Consider the following 6,000-nt stretch of genomic DNA (forward strand, 5'->3'; position numbering starts at 1 on the left):
TTTACTGGCAGAGTCTGCCTTTATATAAGACAACAGTTAACTGTCTTCTTTAGTCTTCCTTATTAAAATAACATGAGATAATGAAACTTCTCAGCCCACGGCCTTGTTCTGCTGCATTTTTAGTGTGGTAGCTGGGTAGCTCAAGAACTGTGGGACCTGTACTATTAAAACACAGTTGCTATTACTACCAGTAGCCACAGGTGTTGCCAAATCAACCAGGACTATCGTTACTTTAAAGAAGATCTTAGAGAAACATGATCACACGGACTGATTTTAGTTAACGAGATATACATTTCAGTCTCATACGTAAATATCCTTGAGGATTATTGGTATAGTGTTATGTTTGGGACTATATTTTAGCATTTGACCTGAATCCTGAGGTGCAGAACTGTCCAATATTACGTCATTCCTAGGGATACTGGGCTGGTAAACTGTGCACAACTTCCAGACTGATTTGTTGTGAGCAGTAATGTTCACAGAAATTAACTCGATGAGTACAATCTGATAGGGATGATGTCATAAACTTTGATAATAAGATGTAATGAACCAGAATTATTCATCAACCTCTCGGTTAGAGTCATTTTAACACTCAGTACCACAATTTCTGCAGTTAAATCAGCCTCAGTGCAAAAGAGCGTTTGTGAGATCGAAGTCTGAAAGTAGAAGATCATCTTAGGTTCATCTTGGCTCAGCTGCTGCTACTTGTGTCAGGGGAGTAAGAAAGAAACTTCTGAGGATGAAATGTAAGAAACTCCAAGTTAGCTAATTACAAATGGAGCTTAAACACTCATAATTAGCCTTTTCTATTGTAGTATTGGGTTATCACAATGTCATGTCAATGTAATTTTAGAGGCAAGTGGAAGAAAGTGGAGTTGGAATTGAAAAGTAGCACTTATAGGCTCAGCTGGGAATCTTCTCGGATCATTCAGAAGCATTTAGTGGTTTCAACAGTCATTATAGCGCGCTGACGTAATAACCATGGTTGTTATAATTTCAAATGAGAAACCAGAGGGTTGATTTGTCATTTCTTAAAGTAAGATCAACTTGGGTCCCATAGCACATTTGAGCAAGTATGTCTACTGTATACTTTGGGAAACAAAGGAAACATGATTTGATGCTTCAAATTACATTTTGTGACTTAGGCCTGTTACTAATAATTGTTTTTGTTATCGATTAATCTAATCAATTTTTTCTTTACTAATTGATTTATTGTCTGGTTTAAAAATATCTATCAAATCCATATCCATCACAGTTTCCCAGAGCCCGAGGTAACATCTTCAAATTACTTTTTTTGTCGCATCAAAATATTCCATTTACCATTTCCTTTTCCATTTATGTCAACCTAATAATCGAGTAATCGTTTCAGCTCTATAGCGGTCACTGGTGTTTTATAATTATGGATATTGTTGATTTTAGTAATTCTGTTCTAAACAATTTGGGTTTTCGTTCACATGTTTTTCTCCAGATGAAAGTGAAGATTAAAAAAAAAGAAAATTAAATGAAATCTAAAATTCAATAGCACTATTTTTTGTATCATCCTTGAAGACCAAAGTAGATTTTCTCCTCTCAGACCTTTCATAACATTAACTTCTTGTGGGAGTGAATATCATTTTAAATTGCTCTGACCATTGAAACCAACCAGAGCCTGTGGACTGAATGTAACATTCCTGTGAAAGCCTCTCCAATAATGCTTTTTTAATTGGTCCTGCAGAGATTAACAGAGTCCTATTGAAGCGGATCATATGACCCCGAGACTTCAGACGCAGGATGAATTGCTGACACTGTACAGTGAGAGTTGTAAGCACAGATATGATTCTCAGTGTCATTCATCAGAGGGTAATAGATGTGCCCAGTAGGCCAGAAAACAAGAGAAAGAGAGGAGCGGCGAGAAGGAGAGAGGCAGGAGGGATACATTCATTTCATCTGCGATGAAAGACAAGACACACAATATCAAGACATTTGGGAGGCCATCTTTCACCGTCTCTTTACTTGGAGCTTGTGCATGACTGTGTGCGTGTGTGAGAAAAGGGTAATTTGATTCTCTGTCTTGCGTCTAGTGGCTAAGAATCGGCACGACCAAGCAATCTAGTCCACTGACCTTCCAGTTTCACTTAAACTTTCAGCCTTGAAACACTAGCTCTCTCTCTCTGTTTCCCTTTTTCTGCAGCAAAAAATGTTGGTACATGAGCATACACACACACACACACACACACACACACACACACACACACACACACACACACACACACACACACACACACACACACACACACACACACACACACACACACACACACACAGTCTCAGCTCTCACCCTCCGTAATTAAGCCTTCATCATTGATTCTGGGGGCGTTTTGGCCGTGTAACTTAATACCAACAGTAACGTTTCTTGCATTATAAAACAAGTGAGTGTGTCTGTCTTATTTGTTTTCTGTGAGTGTGTGTGTGCACTTGTATGTGTGTGTGTGTGTGTGCGTGGGGTTGTGTTTCCTTGGATACACTGATGGGCTCTCAGACTGCTTGTAGCGGTCCATTAGAGATCAATGGGATCCCTGCTCCTAATTCCTACTATCAGGGCGCCTCTGATCCTTATCTGCTGTGTGGAAAATGCAGTCAAAGCCATTTCATCCTGACACACACACACAAACACAAACACACACACCATACCTACAGTATGTACGTGCAAGCATGAATGTATTCATAGGCATCCTTGCCAGCCAGTGTACTTGATGATATTCTCACCCACACAAACAAATCTTCTAGCCGTCAGGTGCATGTGTGTGTGTGGTGAATGAGGAGGAGATGAATGTCTATTGAAGTCTTAAGCAGAGATCATCATTGCTGTGAATGGGCCCTGAGGTGATGGTGGTTAGACCGTGAAAGCCAAAGCTCCCGAGCGCAGGATGTACAGCTTAAACTCGCAGCTGGAGAAACCAGCAGACACACAGCAACACAGCTGTGAAGGATGAGGAGCTGCTGGGTCCTTAAGTATTTTTTACCGCTTAATTTTGACTGATTGGGTGGTTCTCTGCTAAACTGGCCTACTTTTTATGCAATAGGGCAGGTAAAAAATGTTTTTGACATTGACCATTCAAACTGTTGCATTAGTGGTGTAAAAGAACATTGCTGTTTATTACTTCAGCAGTAATGGGTACACCTTTCATGTCAGGCCATACATGGGCTCAGGGTTTCAACTGCAGCTCATCTTCTGAGGCTTGCAGTAATGTAGCATATGCCAACCTTTGTTTTTTTTTTGTTTTTACAGTTCTTACAATATTAGGACCTGTAATTAGGCTACTTTTTGTACCATTCGGGCAATGCCCCCCCAGTGAAAGGTTAGTTATAAATATATTTATAATATAGTGAACAAGCATTTTCAGTTATTATGCCTCACAGAGCACTGAATTTAATAGGTTCAACATGCAGTGACTGATAACTGCTGACCAACAAAAACAAATGTAATTTAAGTTCATAGCTGAAACAAATTAAACCACCTCCTGAAAAAAACAGCATAAACTAGCAAAGCTAGTTTTGGTCATCACCACTGTTTTAAAAAAGGGTTGAGTATCGGCTGATATTAAAAGTCCTGTAATAGGGATTGAAAATATAGTATTGGTGAATCCCTAATTATCAGTGTGCAAAAGAGCACATTCTCATCTGAGGTGAATTTTTTTGGTAAAATATCAATACATGCTGGGCACGATACAAGTCCCAGTCCAAGTATTTGTAAAGGTTAGACATGTGTTGCATGTGGGTAGAGTTAGAAAAATGATCTGGGTTGTGTCGAAGGGTATCTTGTACAATATATGCTGATGCTTTAGCCTAGAGCCTCAAATGTGATACGCCCTGGGAGTCTCTGTGCAGGAAGGAGTGTGTTTTTTCAATACTTAGTTATTTTCAAATATTTTTCATATAGTCCAGGAGATGGTGTAACTCCATTTGTCTCAGGGGAGGCAAGTGGATATTTAGATAACAGAATTTAAGCTCCTTTTTTGGCAAAAAGCATCCGCATATTGTACACAGAACACCTTACATCACAGATCAGCTGTTTGGGTCAGAAAGTGCTGTTGCAGCATAATACAGTGCACAGCATGTGTATGTATGTAGTGTCAAAGGAGAGGGCTGTCTGATGGCAAATAATGCTGTGAAAATATTCTAAATATAGCATTCACTTAAACTGATATTGTTTTTTGTTTTTTTAGGGGGGCTTCTATTTATGTGGCGGTACATTGCTCCGTTTCATTGCCTATTTCTCCAAACTACTACGAGGGGTGCTGATTAAAATCTACTGCAGGTAAAATACAGACTATGGATAAGTACCTCATACAACCCCACTTCAAACGATACAAATTATCCCCTAAAGATGGTGAAGGCAGTGGTATAATTCCCATTTATTGTTTTGTATGAGCTGTGTGGCTGGTGGTGCAGAGCTGCACACTGAGTCTGTGGTGTGTCCATTTTACCTTGGTTTATCTTGAAGCTGAAATGCTTATCAATGTCACTTCAGCGTAACCTGACCAGCCAGAACACTTTATGTCACACTTTGTGGTCAGGAAAGTAGGTGAAGGTTAGAGTTAGGATCATGGAGTAGTGTACAGAGAACACTGAGGGCTTTTTTAGTTTCTGTGATTCATTTTCACATTAGCATTAATACTATTTTAAGACTACATGTGAGATCTAAACCAGGAACATACAATTACCAACCTCCATTTCCCCCGATATTCAGAGCAGAGCAAACTCATGAAATGTGTCATTGCTTACTTTTTTTGAGGTGCTATTGCTCATCTTCCATTTTCTTTTTCTTTCTTTGTGGACGGGTGTATTTTTTTCAGTTCCCCATAAATGTCTTGGGGCACTACACCACCATCATCCTCATCTTGAGAGTCAGTGAAGTCTTCCCTTCTGATTTTCATTGTTGTTTGGGCAGGAGATGCACATAATGGTGCACATTACATTTACAGATTTTTTTCTTGAAGTGGTGCTGCCAGGCCATTTTAGGCAGTTTTGTAACTGTGTAATGACCTGGCTCAAGTGGCCAAAACAAAAGGGAGGCACACCATGATAAAGCTTCCACAAAAGATATTTATTTAAAGAAATTAAACCAAATCAAAGAGAATATATAATATAATATGGTAACGTTGTAGAACAATGCACGGTCCATCAGTCTTCTACTAAGGCTACAGCTTCTTTTTAATTTTGTTTTTCTCCTCAATGTGAGATTCATTTTCTGCAAAAGATGGCATCCCAGATTCTTTTCCTGCTGGACAACTCCAGCTGCAGCTCTTATCGAGTTTCTGAAATGCAACACAAGTTAGCTAAGTTACCTGTAAAGTTAGCTATAACTTTAACTTTAATGAAAGTGATATCATGGTAATGTTATGGGGACATCACTTGTTTGTAAAAGAAAAAAAAAAGAAAAAGAAAAAAAAAGGTACTTGTTGTCAATTCCTTTGTCAAATGTATTTGTCGTTAGATGCTCACGTTATATCCCACCTTTCAACAAAATAATTTGTATCTGATATACTAATGCTGCGTAATTCCTGCTGTTTCTTTATAAATACACTAGTCATTATTTTACATTTATTTCAACATTCAGAGTAATAGTCGACTCATCTTTGCTCATCTTTCCATTGATGATTCAACCAATAGTTTCACATCCATCCAAGCCTTTGAAGTGCCCCCATTTGCCAGTAATGTAACATTGTCAATGCAGTTCACTACTTCCTGACACCTGAAATAACTGTGTCCACTTGCATCTCTAAAGCTTGAAGGATATCTTGGTTTGACTCCGCACACCAGTTTCTTTACATGTCTGTCTCTGTGTGTGTGATAGCGTGTACTGTTTCCTTATCAGTTGTGATTTCCATTGTACATCTGCTGTAGTGCTTGTGCACTCAGGGTGTAATTTGAAGAGGTAGGTTACTGTTAGGGTAAAGCGATACAGAGGTAAACAGCATTGTTATACGGGAAGCAGAGGGATAACGGAGTGGTCTAGATTTC

This window comes from Scomber scombrus, chromosome 19, assembly GCF_963691925.1.
Source record: "Scomber scombrus chromosome 19, fScoSco1.1, whole genome shotgun sequence".
NCBI classification, from domain to species: domain Eukaryota; kingdom Metazoa; phylum Chordata; class Actinopteri; order Scombriformes; family Scombridae; genus Scomber; species Scomber scombrus.